Source organism: Pogona vitticeps, chromosome 1 (genome assembly GCF_051106095.1).
Source record: "Pogona vitticeps strain Pit_001003342236 chromosome 1, PviZW2.1, whole genome shotgun sequence".
Taxonomy (NCBI): Eukaryota; Metazoa; Chordata; class Lepidosauria; order Squamata; family Agamidae; genus Pogona; species Pogona vitticeps.
This window is the reverse complement of record NC_135783.1, coordinates 318,834,492-318,860,712: the sequence shown is the minus strand read 5'-3', so window position 1 is coordinate 318,860,712 and position 26,221 is coordinate 318,834,492. Positions and strand designations below refer to the sequence as shown.

At 43.1% G+C, this 26,221-nt stretch overlaps 1 protein-coding gene across 1 annotated transcript in view; it reads left to right on the top strand.

Moving 5' to 3' along the window:
• Positions 1–479: 479 nt before the first annotated feature.
• SYNDIG1L (synapse differentiation inducing 1 like) overlaps positions 480–26,221 on the top strand; it is a 63,189-nt gene continuing 37,447 nt past the window's right edge. Inside the window, exon 1 of the mRNA XM_020793933.3 lies at positions 480–899. The gene's annotated coding sequence lies outside the window, so the exon portion shown is untranslated. The remainder of the gene's footprint in view (positions 900–26,221) is intronic.

Here is a 26,221-nt window from a genome sequence, read left to right as displayed (position 1 = left end):
ATCGACCAAAGATCACTGCCTATTTAAAACTTAATTTGTCTTGAATAAACAAATATATGCCATAAATGATTCAGAAAATGTGCAGATTGAACCATTTTATAGCTCCATGCCCACGCTTCATTTCCTGGGAGTAAAATTCCCATCACTGGGTTATTTGGGAGAGTAAACCTATAATGCTCATATAAAACTGGGCTGCTGAAATATCTTCTAGCTATCTAAGAAAAACAAAACACAAAACGGGTTTTAAAAAAAGAGGAGACAAATGATCTTAATCATCCAAAACAAATCTTACACCTTCTCTCTGCTACTATGGGGTTGGTGTTGATCTGTGAAGACCGATACTGCTCTCGGGTCCCGGGGGATGGGCAGGATCATTGAGGGGAAACGCAAAGACTCTAACCCGCCTGGCGTGGGTGTGGGTAGGCAGGAGGACTCGAAGGGAACCCACGCCCGCGTTCAGCTGCGCGGTTCGCCACTGTGGAAGGGAGAGAGCGAACGAGAGAGCAGCGAGGACCTCTCGTCTCGCCCTCAGGCGTCGAGTAGCTTTGCTGCAGCTGGAGGGCTGTGCGTAAAAGCGCATCTTCGTCAGTGGTCTCTCCCTCTCTCTGTATGTGTGTCTCTCTTTTCTGCCTCATTCAGGCACATCTTCAGCTCTGGCTCCGCCTGTGCGGCCGCGCTCTCTCTCGGGGTCGTCTCTGCCTCACGCTCTGTCCGCCTCTTGGCTACTGAAGAGCTCTCTCTTCCTCTCTTCTCTCTCTCTCTCTCTTTCTCCCGCGCTGACCAGGTGGGAAGAGGCGCGAAGACCGACGGTGCCCACCCCGGGATCATGCCTGTGCCCGGCTTCCTACCGCCTGCTTCTTGGCTCCAGCTCGGCGGGTGAGGCCACCTCTTCAGTTCAGGTAAGGCTTCGGGGACCGACCTCTCGCCTCCCTGGTCGTTTCCGTGGTCCTTTCCCGGCTGCGCTCGGGTGCCGTCGAGGCGCGGAGGGACCCTCAAAGTTTCGCTCGTCCCGCCGCCGTCCCAAAGGATCGCGGACAGTGGGGTAGGCGGATGGTGGAAGAGGGGGTTGGGAGGGGGAAGAAGGAGATCTGAAACGGGGAGTCAGCCTGGAGGATCGCCGGGGGGGGGGGGGAGCGGGGCTGAGACGGCGCCTTTCCGTGAAGTTGGAGGGTGTTTGGGTCTTTACCGGCAGCCTCACCGAGGAATGAGGAAGGCAGGCTCAGTGCCCCCCCCGGATGATGGGCGGACGGTCTGTGCGTCGGCCGAGTTTAAAAGGCCGAGCGGGTGGGCTCCTGGCCCCCTGGCCTCCGGGAGAGGAGCGGTGTCAGTCAGGGCTCAGGCGGGAACTGGCGCCTGGGTATTCCCCAGAGCAGCCGGCCTGTCCTCAAACGCCTTTTCCTGGACGGTGGCTACGGACGGTATAAAAAGACCCGCTCAGTTTCTGGAGCCCAAGGCGGACTACACCTGTCGCTGGGAGTCTCCTCCAGACGGGAGAGCTAGTTTGGCCTCGGGCAAAAACCGAAAAATACGTACAGGCCCCTCCCTAGTAGGGTTCTCTCTGTTCAAAGTTCCTCGGAGTTCCGTGGTGGTAACTCCCGGGTCAGTCTGCCCCGGTTTGCAGCCGGACAAACCACCCCCAGCAGTGTTTACTGGGAATTAAGCGCCACTTTTGTCTATACAGTAGTCCTTTCTTCCAAGCAAGTGTACCAAGGAAGAGAAACTTAAAGTTGGGGACCCAGTAGATCCCAGTAAGACGAGGGCAGAGACTGGTTGTTGCTAACCTCCCACACTTACATTTCTTGAGAGAAGGACCAGTAACCTCCCCATCCACCCAAAGAGGAAACATAACTAGTTTTCTATTGAATGGTTCCCTTGGGCAGATCCATTGCCAGTCGTTTCTGGGTGCTTTAAGGAGCTTGGTTCATTTTTGCCTTTACAAGACCAGAGTGAGGAGAACAGACTATTAAGGTTTTATCCCTTGTGGATTGTATTTTGGCACACTTGGAGACTTGAACCCACTGTTTCATATTCCAGACCAAATATTGTGTCAGTTCACTAAGCGGTAAATTGGATAGCACATGATTGATGCCTGAGATTTGTTGGAGCCGAAGACTTCAGTTATCACTTAGATACAGCTGCCACTAGGAAGTGCATACATGCCACCTAAAACTACAGTAGCTCCCTTTTGTTACAACAGCTAAGAATGAAACATAACGGGCAAAGGAACCCTCTATAAGCATCGAGGCCTGGGGGGCCGGGATTGAGAGGTAGCGAGAGACAATTACTTGCAGCTCCAGCATTGACTAAGATGAGTGTGTTCATGCAAGTAAGATTTCACAAAAGATGCCAGGATAGTCCCACTCTCATCCATACTCCTGATCACTCCTTGGGATCAGGAGGATCCATTGAATGTTGATGGCAGAAACTAGCAGGCATATTTTAATGCTTACATTCTATGTGTGTTTCATAGTGTGCATCTGAAGATTATGACCATATCAGAAGTCTTTTAAGGGTTTAAATTGCCCTTTCCCCTTAAATTGTATTGCAATATGAATATAAAATTAACATTATCTAGAATGTATACTTGGGTATTATTATTTTTGAAAAAAAATCTCTGCTCTGCTTTCTGGATGACACAAGCAACAGTCACCTATGCACAGTTATGCACACAAACAAGGTGAGAGTGTACCAAGATGTTTAGTACTACGCATGAAAATGCCTTATGTTGTGCCACCTGATTGCTTTTCCACACATTCATTTTTACCCTGTTTTAGCCCCAGCCAGTTCTGTAAAGACCAGCATCTCCTGCACCTCTTCCCTGAGATGATGTGAATCATAAATTCTGATATTGTGGGCTTGGGGCTACTTCATATTCGTGTTCCTTCTTTTCCAGATTGACTAGTTTTACTCAGGTAGTTGCTGTCTTTCTCCACATTATCCTGTATACTGCACTTGGTTGAAGAGTGTTAAATGGAGCAATGCAGATTTTTAAAAAAATCTTAGATAGGATTACTACAAAGAGGTAAATGTAGTTTTCTATATCTTTATGGTAACTCACCTGTAAAGGGTCATAACCCATTGCAACAGTTGCCCAAGCTGTGAATAAATTTAGAGACCAGTGTGGGTTGTAACCAAATGAGAAATGGAGAAATGGAGGTGTGTGGTCACAAACTCCTGCCCCATCTTCTGGAGGTCCAGCCATTTCAGGATGGAGATGTAGAGGCAGGAGGAGTGTTGAAAGTGGGAGGGGAGGGGCAGCTCAAGATGTTCTGCTCCCTGAGGAACCACAGAATATATCACCTTAACCTTTTTTTTAAAAAATCAGGATGCACAGAAGCCAAGCTTACTAAATTACTTTGACACTGAGACAGGGAATCTCACAAGCACTTCTTTACATCGCTGATTGTACAAAATCAATTAATCATAGAATCATAGAACTCTGGAATTTTAATGCTGGAAGGGACTCCAAGGGCATATCTGGATGAATCACCTGCCAGCAGAGCAGTCCCCAAACTAACGCATCCACAAGAAATGGTCACCCAATCTATGTCTCAAAATCTTTGAAGGAGAATCCACCACTTGCCGTGATAGTTCACTCCAGTGTCAAATCACTATTACCATTTGGCAGTATAACCAGAATCTCTTTTCTTGTTATCTCTTTTTTTCTGGTTCAGTTCCTACGCTGAAAACAAGCCCTTTTTACCTCTCCTGTGTGACAACCCTTCTGATATTTGAAGATAGCTGTTATATCATTTCTCAGCCTTCACTTCTCTTCTCCAAGCTAAACATGTCCAGTTTTATTCATCCATTACTAACAATATCTAACAATTTCCTGCCTTTCCATGACACACCAAAAATCAGCGGCTTGAGGCAGCTGTCCTCACTCTGTGTAATGGCTGGGCAAGCTGTGATGGGAGAAGAAGTAGTATCAGTTGTCATAGAAGCTGGATAGGTGGTAACATGGCACTGGCAGATGACACAGATGTCAAATGGATGAGGGAGAGACAATACAGGAAAAACACATGGGTGTAGTTCTACCTCATATTCAGTGAAAATTCTAAGGTGTAAGGTTGGGATTACCTTGTAAATTCAGAAAAGACATGCAACAAGCTAAGTAAAGAAGGGCATTTCTATGTGGCACTTGACTGCATAGAGAAAAATGGTCCATTATCATCCTGCATGATATATATATATTTTGACATGCCTCCCCATATCAGGCAGCTGCTGTGTGCACTGCCAGCCTTGTCTGTAACTTAATGATATAAAGTCTCGTGCCATGCTTCATATAGGATTACATGCACACAAAAACATGTAGAAAGAAAACACACACATTCAACGACTTCTAAGGGCTGAACCTGGAAAATTACAGAGGAAGCTGTGTTCCAGTGGACACCAAAAACTGACAAGTTACTGGAAGTGGTTGGGATGTGGGATGTGGAGGGATGTGTAACTTGTTCCTCATCCTAGTATGCTCCAGCCCAGCACTCCAGTCACCTTGAAGCCTCTCCTGTATCCTGTCTGGTTAAGTTCCAAATGTAGGCTTGAAACTACAAATTCCTGTTTTAATCTTCTCATGGGGAGTACAGTGTGGCTTACTGGTTTGAATGAGTCTTTGGTGTTGCTTTGTTTACGATTTTTTAGTATGGTATTTGTTTGATCCTTTTAAGTATTTGTATACTTACTGTTTTTAGCTTTAAATGTTTTATTTTAAGCTCCCTTGGGTCCTTTTTAAGGAGAAAAATGAAGTAAAAATATTTTAAATGAATAAATAAATAAATTAGAAATATATTTGGAGTGGAAAACTTGAGAAGATGGAAGTGGGTTAAACAGTAAATAGGGAAGGATGAAATGATTGTGTTAAAGATAATTTGCATGTTGTTTTTAATTCATCCTTCAGAAGCTCAGCAGTAACTATTCCTTCATTCCTGCACTAACCATTTTCTAAAATTACACTGCTCTGAAAACTTGCATTTAATTTTCTCTTCCACTCTGTTTCAACCCTTCTTGCTACTAATGGTTCTTCCTTCTGCAGTGTATCTTTTGAGTATTTTAGAAATTATTTCCCTAGAGAGATGTATAACAAGCACTTTTACAAGGCAGATTTCTGATTGTCACATTTTGCTTTATTCCCTGGACTTAAAAAAATTAAGATCAAGGCATCTCTCTCTGAAGGTTTCAGATCTGAGACATATAAAAGTTATACTGGGTCAGTGCTGGTTGCAAGGTTCTCTGTGTAGACTGGATGCCTACAGTCAAACTTCATTCAAAAAAACACCCTCCTACATTCTGTGGTTTAGGGGAGAATCTGCACCTGTACATATATTTACTTGGCATTTTCCCCTTTAGGAACCACATTTTCAACCACCAAAGTGCAAAATATAGGGAGAGGCAAAATGGAGAGGAACACCTGGAAAATAAACAGCTGTGGAAGAGTAACAGGGAGTGTATGTAGCAAGCAGAGTTTGGGAAAATAACATTTTAGGACTACAACTCCTAGAATTCCCTAGGCATTGTGACCAACTACCTCTGGAAGGTATATTTCCAGAAAAGAACATACCCAGGCCAACACTCAGCCAACATTGAGGCCCCAACCATTATGAGCCATACTCAAACATCTTTAAGCCCACCAGACATTGTCCCCATGCCTTCTTTCTATTCTGTCAGTAATAATTCAAAAACATGAGAACAGAGGGCACTTGGACAGTCAAGGCAACAGATCCTCAGAGGCATCATGGGTCTTTCTTGCTGAATTTTCCTGACCGATCCCCTCTTCTGAACAACTCCATCAAATACCCTGTGTGGCAGAGGATGCTATCCTGTTGCCAGTACTGAAGTAAGACTTAGCTGCAATTCGTTTCAGCTTCTGCACTTGAAATGGGGGACGGGGGGAGAAGGCATGCCATCTTGCCTTTGCCTTGGGTAGCAAAATGTCTTAGTCTGTGTACGTCCCAGACTGTGTATGTCACCTTCCATTTGCTACCTGCCTTTGTTATCTCACTGCTTGTTCCACTTTTTTTCTTGCCACAGAAAATCTACTGTGAAGGGAAAGACAGAACAGTTGTACAGTATCTTTTGATGGGTATTCAGTGGTAATAAATCATAGTCTTTTGATCTGATACCCAAAATCCAAAACAGCCATCTGTATTTTTCACATGCCCATCATAGATGCTGATGTGGATGGTAGATGTGCAGTTCCAGAAGAATGTAAGGTGCTCTTTGGCAGTTTTTCAGATGCTTTTCTACAATGCAAAATTTAAAAAAAATAAATTCATCTCAGAAACAAATACTTTAAAAAGTTCCCTCTTGGGGCTCAGCTCTCAGAAACTCCCAGTTGGCATGGGCGTCTGCTTTTCTGAGGCAGTTCCTCCATATGTGTTGATTTCTTCTTCCATTGCTTCTTCCATCTCAGAAGCAACAAAGCAGAGAAGAAAACTTTGTATACAGAACATCTGAGATTCAGTCACTGGCATTTCCAGTTAAAGAACCTAGTGGCAGGTGGCAGAGAAAAGACTCTGCCAGTCAGAGCACAAGGCAGACGAGTCCTACCACAGGCTGAAAATGACAGGTATCATGAGAGGGAATGAAGTGCTGATAATTAAGACATACTATTATTGCATTTTTATTATGAGGGATTGCGAGGGGATGTTTGCTGGATTTTCTGCTTTGGGGTACTACTACTAATATGGTTAGATTTAGCATTGCTTGTCACTTTACGTTGGGGCTATGACTATCAAGTTACCATTGGGACTGCCAATGTCATATTAAATATTAATACTGTCATATTAACTAAGGGGACAGTATTTTCCCCCTTATACTTTGGGATTGGCTATTAAGTATTTTGACTTGAAGGGAAAAGGCACCAGCTGCTGCTTTACTTCAGGCAGGAAAATACATAGAGATTGTTCTAATCCACGGGTAGATAAATAGTATGCCATAATATAATTTCCTATGATTCAAGAGGTTGTGCTACTCCATGTGAGGATCAATACACACATCTGAATATTCATAACTAGATGACAGCAACACTCAACAGTGGCTTCTATTGGTGAAAATGAATTAGCTCTCACCACAGATCAAACACTACAGGTAGCATTATTCATATCACCTCAGATACAGTTCTGTTAATGGAGTCTGTTCACACATACAACAATGAGTCATTGGATGATGGAAAATTGAGTAATGTGCCTACAAGTATATACTGGCCCTAAATCTAAAGATACAACATTCTGGTATCTTTAGATTTTAAGTCTTAGGCCACCTGTGGTTGGAGCACTGGGGTATCTGTTCTGAAAAAATCAGATTGAGGAGCTATTCACTCTCCAGTCCACAAATTTCCCTTGCATCAAAGGCTAATGAGAAAGGGGAATCCAAGGATTCTGTGAGTGCTAGCATTAGAATGAGGCTACATTGTTCTGAATTGGGTTGAGCTTTAACATCCATTGGGGTACAAAAGTAGGCAAATTATGGCCCTCTACATGTTCATGTGCAACTCCCAGCATTTCTCACCATTGGCTATGGTGGTAGTTACTGATGGAGTTGTGGTCCAATGACATCTGGATAGCCACATGCTGCCTGATCCGCCTCTATGAGAAAGGGCTAGAGAGCACCTTAAGGATCATCCAGTCCCCATCAATACAGGACATCAATTACTACAACATCCTTGATTCGAGGTCATCAAACTCTACTTAAAAACCTTAACCCTTTTTGAGGGAGGGTGTTCCACTGTTAAACAGCTCATACCAGGAAATACCTCTCAATATTTCGTCTGAATCAGTGGTTCCCAACCTTGAGTCCCCAGATGTTCTTGGGCCACAACTCCCAGAAATCCTAACCAGCACAGCTAGTGGTGAAGGCTTTGGGGAGTCTTATTACAGGAATACCTGAGGACCTAAGGATGAGAAGCACTCTCTTCTTGTCGTTTGAACCAATTGATGTATGTCAGTTTGCACAATTGGTTTGGATAAGCAGTTCTCCTTGATTTTACACACAAGGATGCGTGCACACACACATACACATTTTCAAAAGGAACTTTTCCAAATAATGCCTGTGTTTTTATTTCCACAAATGCAAAAGTAGAGGTGAGTTTTCTTGTTTATTTGTGTTTGATCAGAGGATTTTGAGTTTAGTTACTCACTTCTGTATATTTATCTAATGTATGGAGTCTTGCTAATGTGTTATTATTTTAATTGCACTCAAGAGTTCCACTTAAGACTCCTATCAGCTATGGAAATAAGCCATAAATGCATTCCCTCATATTACGCAGGTACCCCGTTTTTCTTTTAAACAGCCCTATCTTGAGGTGATTAGTCCTATTACCTGAATTATCCAGTCTAGAGTATTTGGGAGTACTGCTAGATTTTTACACAGTTACGATAATCAAGTGTGCTTTGGTGTTTCTACCAAAAAGCTGTATAATTTGTTGCTGTTACATGTCATCATCTGAGTTGTGGTGACCCTGTGATAATGGCCCCCAAAATGTCCTATCATAAATAGCCCTGTTTTCATCTTGCACATCAAGGCTATAGCTTCCTTTATTCAGCACCATATATATTCTCTTTAGGTCACCCCACATTTGGTATCTGTCTAGTAGTTAATGGAGAAACAAATGATGCTGTGGTTGAGTTGTTCTTTGTCTTTGCATACTACTGAAGCAGTTGAACATCCATGAGTTTTGTTTCATTTTTAACCATTCCATTCATTAATTGAATAAAATGGAATTCTACACCATTTCAAATGCTTCTTCTGTTGGCATTAGTAAGTTTGGGAAAAGATTGGATGCATGTATATTTCTCTGTCTTCACTGAGGTTTGAAGCTACAGTACTGTACTTCTGATTTACTACCATTTCTGAATCTCATTAGAGCCCCCTGTTCCAATTCCCAAACTTCCAATGAAGACACTACATCAGACCAACCTAGATACCTCCCACACCTCAATTCCACTTGCTTATTTACAGTTTCTGTCAGATTTTTCAGTGGTTGTCCCTGTGCCAGGACCATAACTGTGCCTAAACAAATGTGTTTTTCAAGTAAGATTGCATGAGATGGCAGAATTTCAAATCTCTTAAGTTTTTTTTATCACTTAATATTTTTTCAACACCTAAGACTTGGTGGGCACTTCACAGAAATGAGTAAAACCCCTCATTCTGGGAATTTCCATCTTCCATCACAGAAGCAACAAGGCAGAGAAGAAAATAAGCCAGAAGATGTTGGAACTGAGGGGAGTGAGAGGAAAAACAAAGATGCTAGTAATAGAGTCAAACAGTTATTCAGTGCAGGCTGGTCACAGCGTGATGGTTCCATTAAGGAAAAAACAAATCCTGATCTGCCATTGCTTGCCATCCCCACTCCTTTCATCAAGCTGCCAGTGTCTGGCAAGATTGCATTCACCTCTTTGTCACCATGCATTCGGCAGTACATCTCATGCACTAGTTGCTAGTATGTATTGGCACATCTTAGAACTGGAAAGAGCATTCAGAAAAACGTCTTGTGTACTGGAGCCATTTCTTAGCATCTGCCATTTCTTGCAACTAGAGATGAATAGGAAACAGAGAAGCAAATATTTGATGGGAGAACTTTGCATCTTATCCATATTTATTTTCCATTGTTCCCAGTACCACATTTTGGTAATGTTATGTGCTGTCAAATCAGAACCAACTGATAGTGATTCTAATAGAGTTTTAAAGGCAAATGTGATATTTAGGGAGTGGTTTTACCAGTTCTACACCCCCAGTGAGGTTCCATGGCTGAGTAGGAATTCAAACCCTGCCCTCCTTAATCCATCACTCTATCCATTACACCACAATGTGTACATGATTTGGTATGGATACTGGTTATGTCTGCTCAGGATTTAGTAACAAGGAAGCTTTCCACCTGCAAAGAAACCAAATTGTCCCAAAACAGCCTTATTGGAATGTAACAGATGCTGTTATGTGTTCAGAAGGCTTCCCCATTACTGTACACTAGAAAGACTTTTCAGCCATTGTAGCTAACCTACGTCTTTCCGTCCTTACAATAATCTATAGTTTTAGGACACAAAGAAGCTGTTTGTTCACAGTGCTACACGGAATCAGGCAGCATGGCTTCCTTTACAATATGTGTTATTAGATTTTTTTTTAAAAAAAAAAGATAAATGAGAATCTATCATGTTTTTAACCCTCATCAGTGTTCAGTTTCCAGTGTTTCATAGATGAAAATAGTGAAACACTTGTGTAGATCTCTTGTTATCTTATCAATGTTCATGATCTCCTTTCTTTCCAATTTCAGTTGCCATTTCATTGCCATCTCTCCAGTGTTCTCATGTACACTAACTGTGGGGTTCCGCAGGGTTCGATCATCTCTCCAATGCTGTTCAACATCTATATGAGGCTGATGGGAGGGGTCATCAGGGGATGTGGGGCTTCGTGCCATCAGTACGCTGATGACACCCAGCTCTACATCTCTTTTTCACCTTCCTCAGTGGATGCTGTCTTGTCCCTTGAGCACTGCTTGGAGGCTGTACTCTGGTGGATGTGGGAGAATGGGCTGAGGCTGAACCCGGGCAAGACGGAGGTCCTGAGGGTGGGTGGCCCCTCCATCTGTGGTTTGGGAAACTCCCTCTCTTTTTGGGGGGAGGTAACTCTCACAGCGAAGAGTGGAGTTCACAGCTTGAGAGTACATCTGGACCCGGTGCTCACCATAGAAACCCAGGTGGCATCAGTGGTCCGCTCCACCTATTTCCATCTGCGGCGGATTGCCCAGCTGTGTCCCTATCTTGATGTTGGGGCACTCACCACTCTGGTCCATGCACTTGTAATCTCGAGATTAGACCACTGTAATGCACTCTACGTGGGGCTACCATTGGGGTTGTTGCGGAAACTTCAAATGGTGCAAAATGCAGCGGCCAGACTTCTCACTCGGACAAGAAAATACCACCACATCTCTCCGATCCTGGCCACCTTGCATTGGCTTCCCATTCGTTTCTGCATCCACTTCAAAGTGTTAATGATGACTTATAAAGCCCTAAACGGTTTAGGACCTTGATACATGGCGGAGCGCCTTTTCCTACCTAGATCTACCCGTGTCACTCGTTTTAACCAGGAAAGATGGCTGAGGGGCCTAACGCCGAGAGAGGCCCGGAAAGAAAGAACAAGAAACCAGGCTTTCTCGGCAGTGGCCCCTCGACTATGGAACACCTTGCCGCCAGAAATTACCCTGGCACCCTCACTGGGTGTTTTTAAGAGTCATTTAAAGACCTGGCTCTTCAGGCAGGCCTTCCCTCCAGTCAATTAGCTGATTTTATTTATTTATTTATTTATTTATTTATTTATTTTATATCCCACCTATCTGGTCGGTTAAGACCACCATTTTCTTATTTCTTTATCTTTTCTTCCATCTTGATCTCCTAATTTGCTGATTTAATTATGTGATTGATTTATATATACTTTGATAATTTTATTTGATTGTATTTTATAATGTTTTATTCTTCTTTGCAAGCCGCCCTGAGTAGACTCTTTCTAGAGGGGCAGGGTAGAAATCGAATAAATGAATAAATGTAATGAATGAATGAATGAATGAATGAATGAATGAATTAATTAATTAATTAATTAATTAATTAATTAATTAATTAAAATAAAATTGAGCTGGCATAGCTTTAAATAGATGTTGTAGAATAAATGTGCTGGAAAGACACAATTGTCAAATCGGACAAATTCAAGTGGGGATGAGGCTATCAAGGGGTACCAGCACGCCCATGAATACCAGTTACTGAAGGCCAACAAGACAGCTTCTATGTAACAGGAATTGGAAGTCTGCATACTGCTGTATGCTGTCACCATTAGTGCTTGTACGTTTTACATGCATATTCATTAGAGATGAGGCATCTTCTTGCAGCCCATCCAGAGATTTAAGTTTTCAAGACCCTGGGAAGTGAAGTGAAACCTGAAGAATTCTCACTAAAGGAAAGTACTGTATTCTCAAAGAATTTTTTTTAAAAAAATCTTCTTTTACTATTTGTTGTTTACACTGGTATCCTGCCTTACCCTTGGAACTTCAAGGCAGTATAAATGGCTCTCCAGTTGTGGACAGAGATAACTCTAACCTCAGCCAAGCCCAACTTAGAGTGGCCCGATGTCCTATCTTGTGGAATACATTATATTTGAAAGATTTTGAGAAGACTGTCATCTGTTAGGCTGTGTCCACATGGCTGTCCAGTTCATGTACCATTAAAAAAAACTATAGGAAGAGAGAGGAGGAACTGTTAAGTTGACTAGCAACAAATGATCTCTCTCTTTGTTCTCATTATGACAAGATATGCTATACTTCTACTTAAATTATTGCAAATGCTTCTAAATTTGAATCTATGTCTGTATAAATTAGGATATGTATGTCTGTATCCTTTTTGAACTTCTGTTTTGATGCATAAATGGCCAACCTGCTAGAAAGGAAATATGTTAAACAATGCTAGTGAAGTGAAAATCTCAATTAGTACAGTTGTATTGGATAAGTAAGTGATTGCACAACTGTTTGCACAACTCCTTCTGCAACCTGTTGCACAGCTGGTTAAGCAAGAATAACTATTGGATTGCCTTTATGCTAACTCTGAACATGTGGAATAGCTGTTGCAATAAGCTTTGTGCTAGCAGGATATGTTCGGTGCTAGTTCAATAACATCTTTGGATACAGGCCAATATCTTCATCTGAGCTTGCTCTCAGGCAAGCGTGTATAAAATTGAAGCCTAAGTAAAGTATTTTTCAGAGCTTTTTGAAAACTGGAGGATTTTCCCCCTTTGACTGTGAATCAATAGGATATTCTTTTATCCTCCATCCTTTGTATCTTTAAAGCATATTTCAGAGGTTCAAAAGATACATAAAAATGTGAAGACTCCAAAGTACAAGGTATGTTTTAAAAAGTAACAGCAGACAAATGCTAAAAATAAATTGTAGCTGGTATGTTCTTTTAATATATAGCACAATTATAGTTACTCAGGTACAAAGCATTCTGGGTATTTTAAGACAATTATAGCAATAGTCCCTGTCATATTGAAGAAATAAAGTCAGAACAATGTGTATAGCAAAAACAGACTATGGAATTAAGAGGTGGCAGAAGAAAGGTATCTTGATTACATAGAAGGAAAATGTTCTGCATGAAGACAATGTCTGCATTTCTAAAAATACACATATGCCAGCAATTTATGACTATTATTCTGTCCATTTATGTTAACACAAGTAGATATTAAGGAGAAAAAATGAAAGAGCAAGGAAAATTTACTGCATATTTGCTTATTAATTTAAAATATTGGTACGCCAGCTTTCAATTCAGAAACTTAGAAAGTGGCTAATTAACAGAGGCAACTTGACAGCACATAACAACAACAATTAACAAATATAACCAATTAATAACTATAATTGCTAGCCATAAAGCTCTTGTGAACAAAACAGCATTATGAGCAATAGCAAGAAATAGATCTGTTTAAGAAGCATGTTTCATAAGTCAGAGTTAAATTCCACATTTTCAAGACATTAAAAAAATGGAGCTTGGCATTTACATGAGAATTTTGAGCAAGAGGTGGAATGTTCTCCAAATGGCTGTATTATTTCCATAAAAAATTGCTAATCATTTTTTTCCCAGTGAACAACCCAAAGAAAGTTAGGCCATGGAATGCCCCAATTTGTACTCGGAGAGAAGCTGTTCACTCCTGGTTCCAAGGTTAGCGTAAGATCTTAGTTATATTTATGCAGGTTAGTACAACGCCAGAGTCTCAGGAAACAGCCATGGCAAAAAAAGGAAAGAAAAACAACAAGAATTCTGTGCAGTGATATTCTTCCATAATCCTCCATCTGGACTGTGCACTCTGTGCGCTCTTATTATGCTCCAATACTCTTATTATGCTCGAATACAGATTGGCATTGGACCCATAGGAGCAACAAAACAATAACCCTTGCATGACCACCACCCTTCTGTTCTTGTTTCCGTAGGAATGTGAACAGGTTGTAAGTGCATAACCAGTCCTGTTAACAGGAATGGAATCTAACTGAACTTAACTTTCTCTGCATTTTGGTTTATTTGTGGAGCTCTAAGCTTCACACTAGATAGGTCATATGTTCCATGCAAAACCTTACGAATCTGTAAATAAGAATCCCTGTTTCATGTGAAACCTTTTGCAGCCCTAATCCAGAATGCACTTCATTATAAAAATTTCCAGGCTTTAAATCGCTTATTGTCTGGTTTCACTGACCTGGGCTTAGAAACTTGACTGATCACTGATCAGAGATAAGGGCACAAGAAACTTGGGAAGAGCCAATCAGCATGTAACAATAACTAACAATCTTTGTGCCCAAATCCCTGCTAATTTAGTCTGCAGTTTTAAACAGAAGGAACACCAATGGATCACCCTGGGATTTACTATTGTGTAACATACAGGATTCTGTGTAATTTACAAATATATATACGTCATATATTACAAAATCATAATTAGTGGAAATAAGAGTTTCAGGACATTAGCAGACCTACCTTGAATGGTTTCACACCTGGCCCTTCCATTATTTAGAGGGCATTACCTGAAGCAGCAGGTTTTGGATGTCATGCAAGGGCAGCAAATGCTTAGTTCATTTTGTTCTTACTGCCAGGAATGAAGAGAGAAAACTGTGATTGTGGGACTTTCTGCCTCATGTGTCAATATATCTGGATGTGGGTAGGCAGACATGTTGAGATGGGTAGGATGAGCACCATTTTGTCGACCCTAAGAATATGTTGTAATGTCTTAGCCCAATGTAAAGAAGAAAGCTGCTTTGGCTATGTATGTTGGAGAGGAACAGAAGCAGAAGTAGAAGGCACTTACTCTGGACTTTTAATTGCAAGGTGCTTCTTGGCTGCTGTATTAATTGGCCATTGTGCTCAGATTAAAACTCTGCTTGACCTTCACCTTGGTCTAAATTCAGGATCCCATTGCCCCTTTTATTCCAGGTTTGCATCCTGAGAAAATTAGCATTGTGTTTATTATGGGATCACAGCCATCCACAGGCAGCACTGAGCTCACAGAACAACCAACCCTAGATACTGAATACTCCATGTCTGGACCAAGAATTGAGTTCCTAATCTTTGAAATAAGAGCTATTTTGATGTACTCAGTAGAACTGCTATTGAACAGTGTGATAAGGAAAGAGAAATAGGCAGAGCTATGAAGAGCCTTAAAGGTAAAAAAACAACAACACAAAACCACATCTTTTGAATGTTCTATAGTTAAATGTAGTGGATATATTCAGTAGGACTAACACAAACAGGACAATGAGCAAGGAAGAAGTTCTTGGCAGAAATGTACATTTGGTGCTCTCCAAGAGATCAAATGTATATAAACAACTACAGAAGTGGAAGTTTGGAGAAATGGAAGTTTGGAGATAATAATAACCATTAATGCATGCAATCAGCATACTGCTCACAGACACAAGCTGTTTTGCATTCAATGGGAGCAGCTGAGCTATCTTGTCCCATCCTTAGCAACAAGCCCTTTATGAAGACTTGGATCCTGGGAACAGTATTACAAGTGAGACTCAAGTCAAGTCAAAGGTATTTCAGGAGAATTAGATGTGCAGGCAAAGTATAACTGAAGCTGTTGTATTGGTGTATACTTCTCAAAAGTAGGGCTCTCAGGAAAACCTTGGTATTTTCCTGAACACCAGATCTATACATGCAATGGAGTGAAGTGGGGATTAAAAAGATATATAGGTTGTACCACTTCAGAAGAAGGAGAGAATGATTATTCTCTACAATCATTAGAGTCAAACTCAATATTAAGGAGAATATGTGTATCCTATGTTTAACCTGTTTTCCTTTGGGAAACAGTTTCCTCAGAGGAACATGCTTAACAATCAAACTTTCAGATTAGATCTGTGTTTATCTTCCTGTGATCAATCACAAAACAAAGCACAACAAGTACAAGATAAGTAGGTGAAGGAAGTCATGTGTTTGACAAACACATACTTTACCACTTGGTGGGAACATCTCTAGAAAAAAAGAAGTTCTAAACATATCACCTATTTGGACTCTTGGAGGCAAAGCAGAGCTTTTCTGTGCAAATGTGTTCTCAAAAATGACAAGTTGCAGTTTTCCTTAGTTTCTGCTGCCATTTCCTATGTAAAAGAGAAGCCGACCGGATGTGTTTTTCAAATAGTGACAGGAGGAGGGACAAGTTCTGAACAAACAGGGGCATCTCAGTGACATGGAAACAATGAATCAGAATGCACACAACATATAGGAGCAATTAAGTGGATTAAGGGCTTGGCTAGACATCGTAATTTTGCATTGGGGTTAGCAGGCTTGAAATCAATTTAAAAATACTCACTGACATGACTTACTCACTGCTAAGCATGTGTTTGTTTTGTTTGGAAAGTGCATTTTTAAAAACACTCACAAGAGGGTTGTTTATTTTCAATCAATTCTGGTCATGCTTTTTAAAAACTCGTTTGGCATGTGGGAACGCCTGTGTCCATGGGGGTCTGTGAGATTTGCCAAAACAGGTGCCAAGTACAAGGGGTTCTGGACTGCAGGATACCCTGCAGTCCAAACTCTTTCTTTTTTCCTTATGCATTTCTGTTTTATCGTTGCATCGATCTAGCACTATGCCAGTTCAAAATAGCAGCTATGTGGTCTAGGTCTGCAAGGCTGAACAAACAAAAAAGCCCATGTAGAAAGTATGTGACATATGAAGTGGCTTTCATCTCTGTAAAGAATGGACAAAGTGTGGCCCTCCAGATGTTGTGGATTGCAATTCCCTTTGGCTATTATCTGCAAAGCCTATGGTGACCAATGCTGGCAGTTGCAATCTAATGACATCTGGGGGAACCACACCTTACGCATCATGACTTATTTATATACACATGTGTTGTAATGCCTCCATTATCTACAAGTACAAATGAGGTAATCAGTAAAGTAAGTAACTTAAGCAAAAGAAACTAGAAGGAACTCCAATCAAACCTCCTTATGTAGTTTTGGAAATGGTCAAGGATTTTAACAGAGGAGAAAGCATTCTTTACCGGGCCAAAGAAATTATGCTTGGCCACTGTCACAGAAGGCAGACATAGTTCCCACAGACACTAGACATAGCCTCCTAATTCTCTCCCTAAAGCTGAAGAGGAATCAGCCATGGTTTCTATGGCCCCTCCACTGTGTAATCCTAACGTCTGCCCCCATTTCTTATTTGCTGTGGTGAGCAAGCCCCTTTACGTGTTTCTCATAGGAAGTGAAGGAACAGTGGGAAGCAGGATTATGGAGACAATAACTGGAAGAACCTATGCCTGGGTTCTCTCCTATCTTAACAGGCTATGTCTGTCTGTCAAGAATTGTTCTGTCATAGGAAGAGTGTAGGAACCCCCTCTGAAAAGATATACTGGGGAGCAGAGAGCAGCAGTGAGACATTACAAAAGAAAACCATGTATGCTGCCATCAACCTTGCAGTTTGCCCTGCATCCTCTAAGCTGGCCTGCTGTCATTAGACCTGTTACTGTTTCCCGTATTGAAGTAAGATTTACTTGCCAGTGCAGTTGACTTCCACATGTGGAATGGGGTGGGAGACGGAGCATCTCGTCCTTAGAGTCTTGGACCAGACCTATAAGGAAGGCTTTGAGGTGTTTAATGGTGGAAAAGAGAGAAGACACAAAAGGACTGGAGGCCAGCCAGGAAGCTGGGAAAATAAATTGGGGCTAAGAGAGATGAATTATATATATTGATTTGAATATCTGGCAAGGAATTTTGAGAAATGCAGTTTTTATTACAGGCAGAATTACTCAGACCTCCTCAGGAGGATATCATATGATATCAGGTCAAAAGTTATATTATAATCCTATTTCTGATCTATGAGTAGGTGGTGATGGCAGCTCTTTGCCATTTTGAAGAACAGATCTCATCATAATGTTGACTTCGCTTTGTTTTTCCCAGTTAACTCTTATATTCCTGGGATGTCAACCACATATTTCAGGTTTTGCCTGAATTTATCATAAAGCTCACACTGAATACATCATTTGTGCCTTCCAGGCTATGTAATCTTTTGTTCCCAAATGTATATTGAACTTATTATCATTTTCCCTTTGAATTCACCCTCAGGACCTCTTGTCAGATCCACGTGAGTTAATGGAAATGGAAGTGCTAATTATTATACTACTAAGACTGCTACACGCAGGCTTCCATTTTCTGGTACATCCTCCGCATTCTGGCCTAGGGTGACTAATTGCACATCACTAAGAAAAGAGGATAGCAATTTGCATAACATTGCACATGTTAATTTGTATGTACAGATGTAAAATTAGAATTGAATCTTAGAATTTAAACAGAATCCCAAAATGTCTCAGACAAGTGGGGGTCAATGTGACCAGGTGGCCTGTGTGCCTGCTTAGTCTGCTGTCCAGGTGCTCACTGGACAGACATATTCAAGGTCTCTGGCCAGAATCCTGTTGCTTACACAACACTTGCATAAATGTATGTGTGCAGGTAAACTTGGGCACTTGGGTAAACTTGAGTTTACCGAGAATCATAAAATAATGGACTAATAGAATTGAAAGGGGCATATAAGGTCATTCAGTTCAACCTCCAAATCAAAGTATATCTGACAGGTGACTGTTTAATTTTTTCTTGAATGCCTCCAGATTTGGAGTTCTCACTATCTCCCAAGGTAATCGTTTCCATTGTTTCCATTCCATTCCATTCATTGCAGTGCACAAACAATTAGGAAGTGTTTTCCTGATATTTATCTGAAATCTGGCATCCTATATCACGAGCCCATTGTTATGTGTTCTGCACTCTGAGATGAATGAGAACAAATCCTGCCCCTCCTCTGTATGAGAGCCTTTCAAGTACAGTATTTGAAAATTGTTTGTAAACTGAAAGAACTGGGCATGTTTCACCTTTAATCCTCAGCCTTCTTTTCTCAAGGCTAAACATGGCCAGGTCTTTCAGTCTTTGCTTCACTTCCAGTCCACTGATAATCCTTGTTGCCTTCCTCAGAACCTGTTCCAGTTTGTCAGCATCGTTTTCAACATGTGGTATCCAGAATGGGACAGAGTACTCAAGATGGGGCCTAACCTGTGCTGAATAGAGGGGAATTGGTATTTCACAGATTTGGAGACTAAACTTCTGTTAATGCATCCTGAAATAGCAATGAAGGTATTTATTAATTTTGCAGCCACATCACACGGTTAATGTGGCTGCTATGATTCCAAGATCCTTCTCACTCATAGTATTATTAAGCCAAGTATACATTATCTTATAACTGCGTGTTTCATTTCTCCCCTCTAGGTGTAGAACTTTGCACCTCTTAGATTTTCTTCTGTCGTTTTCAGCCCAGTGCTAAAGGCTATCACAATTTCTTGGAATTGTTTCTATCTTCCAGGGTATTAGCTGTTCCACCCAATTTTGTATCATCCACATATCTGATAAGCATTCCCTATATCTCATCCTCCAAATCAATAATTAGAAAGTTGAAGGGCACCAAACCCAGTACTGAGCCTTGTGTTACCCCACTTATTACCTCTTTCCCATTTGAAAAGGAGACATTGATAAGCACTCTCTGATTCTGTAACCAACTGTATGTCCGCCTGACAGTTGTTCTATCCAGCCCACACCTAGTTAGCTTGTTAATCAAAATATCATGGGGCACTTTGTCAAAAGCTTTGCTGAAATCCAGATATATTATATCAATGACAATCCCACCATTTACCGGGGAGGTTGTTGTTGTTTTTAGTTGTTGTGTCTGACTCTTTGTGACCCCATGGACCAGAGCACGCCAGGCCTTCCTGTCTTCCACTGCCTCCCGGAGTTGAGTCAAATTCATGTTGGTAGCTTTGATGACACTGTCCAACCATTTCGTCCTCTGTCGTCCCCTTCTCTTGCCCCAACATCAGGGTCTTTTCCAAGGAGTCTTCTCTTCTCATGAGATAGCCAAAGTATTGGAGCCTCAACTTCAGGATCTGTCCTTCCAGTGAGTACTCAGGATGGATTTCCTTTAAAATGGATAGGTTTGTTCTCTTTGCAGTCCAGGGGACTCTCACCTCCTGGCAAATAGAAGGGGAAGATATGGAGGCAGTGACAGATTTTACCTTCTTGGGCTCCATGATCACTGCAAATGGTAACAGCAGCAACAAAATTAAAAGATGCCTGCTTCTTGGGAAGAAATCAATGACAAACCTAGACAGCATCTTAAAAAGCAGAGATGTCACCTTGCTGACAAAGGTCTGCATAGTCAAAGCTATGGTTTTTCCAATAGCAATGTATGGAAGTGAGAGCTGGACCATAAAGAAGGCTGACCACCAAATAAGTGATGCTTTTGAACCAGAGAGGTTACCAATCAAAAATAAGATAAATTAGTCTAACAGGATTTGTTTCTTGACAAATCCATGTTGGCTTCTAATTCTTTCTGCACTGTTTTCAAGATGCTTGCAGACTGACTGCTTTATAATTTACTACAGAATTTTCCCAGGGATTGATATCAGACTGATTGGTCTGTAGTTCACAAGTCACTCCTTTTTGTTCTTTTTAAAGATAGGGACAACATTGTTGTCATTGTTGTTTAGTTGTTTAGTCGTGTCCGACTCTTTGTGACCCCATGGACCAGAGCACGCCAGGCCCTCCTGTCTTCTACGGCCTCCCGGTGTTGGGTCAAATTCATGTTGGTAGCTTTGATGACACTGTCCAATCATTTCGTCCTCTGTCGTCCCCTTCTCTTGCCCCAACATCAGGGTCTTTTCCAAGGAGACTTCTCTTCTCATGAGATGGCCAAAATATTGGAGCCTCAGCTTCAGGATCTGTCCTTCCAGTGAGCACCCAGGGTTGATTTCCTTTAGAATTGATAGGTTTGTTCTTGCAGTCCAGGGGACTCTCAAGAGCCTCTTCCAGCACCACAATTCAAAAGCATCAATTCTTCGGCGGCCAGCTTTCTTTATGGACCAGCTCTCACTTCCATACGTCCCTGCTCGTGTTAGAAGAACTAGGGACAGATGTTTGAAGGCTGTTCCTTGTTCTGAGACGGAGACCAGCCCCCAGCATCGAGGTAACCAGACCAGCCAGCCTTCCACTCTACGCCTGGTGTTGTTGAACGCCAGGTCTGTATCCAATAAGGCCCAGGTAATTCAAGACCTTATCCTGGAGGAGGATGCAGACCTGGCTTGCATAACCGAAACTTGGATTGGCGGAGAGGGGGCCCCCCCTCTAGCTCTCATCTGTCCGCCCGGTTATGCTGTCCAACACCAGGGTAGACTGGAGGGTCGGGGGGGGAGTAGCCATTGTCCATAAATCAACCTTGGAGGTCACTAGGCGCTCCTCGGTGATAAAGCCGGGTCTTGAGGCCCTCCACGTGTCTATCGGGGCCAGGGATGGTATTGGGATCTTGCTGGGCTACCGTGCTCCCCGCGACCCAGCCACCTCCCTACCGGAGCTGGTGGACTTCGTCTCCGCGGCACTGTTGGGTTCCCCGAACCTATTGGTTCTGGGGGATTTCAACGTGCACGCGGGGGCGGAGACCTCTGGTCCAGCTCTTGAGTTCTTGGAGACCATGGCCTTCTTGAACATGTCCCAACATGTCAACGGCCCCACTCACGTGGGGGGTCATACACTTGACCTGTTTTTTTCTACCAATGGGAGTGAGTGTGGTCCGATGGTGACTGACCTTGAGTCGGTAACCTTGTCATGGTCGGATCACCACCTAATAAAGTGTACCATTAAAATGGCTCTCCCCCCCTGCAGGGAGCAGGGATCTATTGTTATGGTCTGCCCTCGAAGGCTACTGGATCCGGTTGGATTCCAGGATGCCATGAGAGGTGTTATGGCTGACCTGGCTGGCGCTCCTGTCGAGGCTCTGGTAGATGGCTGGTTTGCTGCCGCGACTAGGGCTGTTGACATGATCGCACCTAAACGCCCTCTCCGCCGCAGAGACCGCCCGGCTCCCTGGTTTAACCGGGACCTCCGGGCGAGGAAGCGGGTCAGGAGACGGCTAGAGCGCAAATGGAGAAAGGTCCCGACGGATTTTAACAGGATAGCTGTCAGGGTCGCTACTAACCTTTATCTTGCTAAGGTAAAGGCTGCTAGTAGATCATACCTCGCTAACCGGATAAGCGAGGCGTCCAACCAGCAGGCGGAGTTATTCCGTATAGTACGCGACCTTTCCGGAATTGGTCCGGGCGATGGGCCTCCCCCTAGTTTTTCGCCGGACCAATTTGCAGCATTTTTTAAATCAAAAGTGGAGGCCATCCGCCGGGACCTCTCACCTTTTTTGAGTACAGTGAGTCGAGCTGAGATGTCCAGCGCTCCATCTTGTCCGGTGATTTTGGACACCTTTCAGCCTGTTACGCCTGACACTGTTTCCAGGGCGCTTGACCGCTGTCGTGCCACCACCTCCTCTTTGGACCCTTGCCCGGCCTGGCTAATCAAAGCAGCCAGGCCGCTAACAACGGAATGGGCCATGGCTATAATAAATGGGTCTCTCCTTGAGGGCAGATTTCCATCTGCCCTGAAGGACACACTCATTAGGCCCATCAGGAAGAAACCTAGTTTGGCGGCGGACGAAATTGGCAATTACAGGCCCGTCGCCAATGTTTCTTTCCTTAGCAAGGTAGTCGAGAGGGTGGTGGCCGATCAGCTTCAGGCGTTCGTAGATGAAACAGATGCCCTGGATCCGTTCCAGTCGGGCTTCAGGCCGCGCCACGGCACAGAAACGGCTTTGGTCGCCCTGTGTGATGACCTATTGAGGGAGGCCGATAGGGGCAAAGTGTCCCTGTTGGTCCTCCTCGACATCTCAGCGGCCTTTGATACCATTGACCACGGTATCCTCCTGGGGAGGCTCTCCGAGTTGGGAATAGGTGGCCTCGCATTGTCCTGGCTCCGTTCCTTCTTGGAGGACCGTCCCCAGAGAGTCCAGCTTGGGGAGAGAGTCTCGGCCCCGTGGAGCCTCAATTGTGGGGTTCCACAGGGGTCGATTATCTCCCCAATGCTATTTAACATCTATATGAGGCCGCTGGGTGGGGTCATCAGGGGGTGTGGTGCTTCGTGTCACCAGTATGCGGATGACACGCAGCTCTACATCTCCTTTTTGCCAACTGCAGGAGAAGCCGTCCTGTGCCTTCAGCGCTGCCTGGAGACTATACTGGGATGGATGCAGGAGAACGGGCTTAGGCTGAACCCGGACAAGACGGAAGTATTGAGGGTGGGCCCGAGGGTGGGCCCGAGGGTGGGCCCTCCCACAGTCGGGGATTTGGGAAACTCCCTCTCTTTTGGAGGGGTGACTCTCCCTGCAAAGGATGGGGTACGCAGCTTGGGGATTCATCTGGACCCGGTGCTTTCCATGGAATCACAGGTGGCATCGGTGGTCCGTACCGCCTTTTTTCACCTCAGGCGGATAGCCCAGCTGCGGCCCTACCTGGAAGTGGGGGCGCTCACCATCTTAGTACACGCGCTCGTAATCTCAAGATTAGACCACTGTAATGCGCTCTACGTGGGGCTTCCTTTGAGGTTGCTGCGGAAATTACAGGTGGTGCAGAATGCGGCGGCCAGATTACTTAGTGGAGTGAAAAAATTCCAACATATTTCGCCCACTCTGGCTGCATTGCATTGGCTGCCCATCAGGTTCCGCATCGACTTCAAAGTGTTAACGCTTACGTATAAAGCCCTAAACGGTTTAGGGCCTCGATACCTGGCGGAACGCCTATTCCCACCAAGTTCTACCCGGATCACACGGGCGAGCCAGGAGGTGAGGCTGAGGACCTTAACGCCGAGGGAGGCCCGAAAAGAGAAAACAAGAAATAGGGCCTTCTCGGCGGTGGCTCCTCGCTTGTGGAATAATTTACCTCCTGGTATTCGCGGAGCTCCCTCGCTGGGCACCTTTAAGAATCTATTAAAGACCTGGATGTTTCGGCAGGCCTTCCCACCAGATTACTTTTGATTTTTTTTCTTTTCTTTTTTTTTTCTTCTTTATCGTTTCTTTACTCTATTGTTTTGTAATTTGTTGTTTTATTCTATTGTATTTTATCGTTGTTGTTGGCCGCCTAGAGTAGTCCTTCGGGACTAGATAGGCGGGATATAAATTAAATAAATAATAATAATAATACATCACTACAGGAAAAACCATAGCTTTGACTATGTGGACTTTTGTTCGCAGGGTGATGTCTATGCTTTTTAAGATGCTTTTGAGGTTAACATCGCTTTCCTCCCAAGAAGCAGGTGTATTTTAATTTTGTGGCTGCTGTCACCATCTGCACCATCATTACAAGGTTCCTTAATTCCTCCTCACTTTCTACCATCAGAGTGGTATCATCTGCATATCTGATATTGTTGATATTTCTTCCAGCAATCTTAATTCCAGCTTGGGATTCCTCCAGTCCAGCCTTTTGCATGATGTATTCTGCATATAAGTTAAATAAGCAGGGGGACAACATACAGCCCTGTCATACTCCTATCCCAATTTTGAACCAATCAGTGTTTCCATATCCAGTTAACTTTTGCTTCCTGTCCCACGTATAGGTTTCTCAGGAGATAGATAAGGTGGCCAGGCACTCCCATCTCTTTAATGACTTGCCATAGTTTGCTGTGGTCCACACAGTCAAAGGCTTTTGCATAGTCAATGAAGCAGAAGTAGATGTTTTTCTGGAACTTTCTGGCTTTCTCCATAATCCAGCGCATGTTAGCAATTTGGTCTTGAGTTCCTCTTCCCCTTTGAAATCCCGCTAGTACTTCTGGGAGTTCTCGGTCCACATACTGCTGAAGCCTGCCTTGGAGGATTTTGAGCATAACCTTGCTAGTGTGGGAAATTAGTGCAATTGTACGGTAGTTGGAGCATTCTTTGGCACTGCCCTGTAGACTGATCTTTTCCAGTCCTCTGGCCACTGTTGAGTTTTCCAAACTTGCTGGCATATTGATTGTAACACCTTAACAGCGTTCATCTTTTAAAATTTTAAATAGTTCCACTGGAATGCCATCACCTCCACTGGCCTTGTTATTAGCCAGGCTTTCTAAGGCCCACTTGACTTCACACTCCAGGATGTCTGGCTCATGGTCAGCAACCACACTATCTGGGTTGTCAGGGAGGTATAATTCCTCTGTGTATTCTTGCCACCTCTTCTTGATGTCTTCTGGTTCTGTGAGGTCTCTCCCATTTTTGTCCTTTATCATGTTCATCTTTGCACAAAATGTTCCTTTAATATCTCCAATTTTCCTGAACAGATCTCTGGTTTTTCCTTTTCTGTTATTTTCCTCTATTTCTTTGCATTGTTCATTTAAGAAGGCCCTCTTGTCTCTCCTTGCTATTCTTTGGAAGTCTGCATTCAATTTTCTGTAACTTTCCCTATTTCCCTTGCATTTTATTTCCCGTCTCTTCTGTGCTACTTTGTAAGGCCTCGTTGGACAGCCACTTTGCTTTCTTGCATTTTCTTTTCTTTGGGATGGTTTTTGTTGCTGCCTCCTGTACAATGTTACGAGCCTCTATCCAAAGTTGTTCAGCCACTTTGTCCACCAAGTCTAGTTCCTTAAATCTGTTCTTCACTTCCACTGTGTATTCATAAGGGATTTGGTTTAGATTATACCTGACTAGCCCAGTGGTTTTTCCTACTCTCTTCAGTTTAAGCTTGAATTTTGCTCTAAGAAGCTGATGATCAGAGCCAGCGTCATATCTTTTAGCCTTTTGTTTCTGTTCATGGGGTTTTCTTGGCAAAGATACTGGAGTGGCATTGCCAATTCCTACTCCAGGTTGATTGCGTTTAGTGGAACTCTCCACTATGACTTGTCCATCTTGGATGTCCCTGCACAGCATAGCCCATAGCTTCTCTGAGTTACTCAAGCCCCTTCGCCGCGACAATGCAGCAATCCATGAAGGGGAGGGACAACATTAGCTGTCCTCAAATCATCCAGCACTTCACTCATCTTCCATTATTTGAAGAAAATAATAGATATTTGTTCTGAGAGTTCTTTGGATGGTTCCTTCAGCCCAGCTGTTGGAAAACCCTGTGAGCTTGCCCTCTGATGCTCATGACATGGCTTCAGCAAATCAAGCTGGAGTGTGAAGGAGATGACATTACAATGAGATTTGGTTATGCAGTAGAATTCCTCTCATTCTTGAGAAGAGAGAAAATACGCTGTGATTTGCCAAGCCATTATACTATAAGCACAGCAGGAAATGAAATGGCTGTTAGGGTTGATCTCTTAATGCAGAAACATGGAGTCATCTTGTCTTATCCTCTCTCTCCAGGCAATCACTCTGTTGAAGAGACAAACTT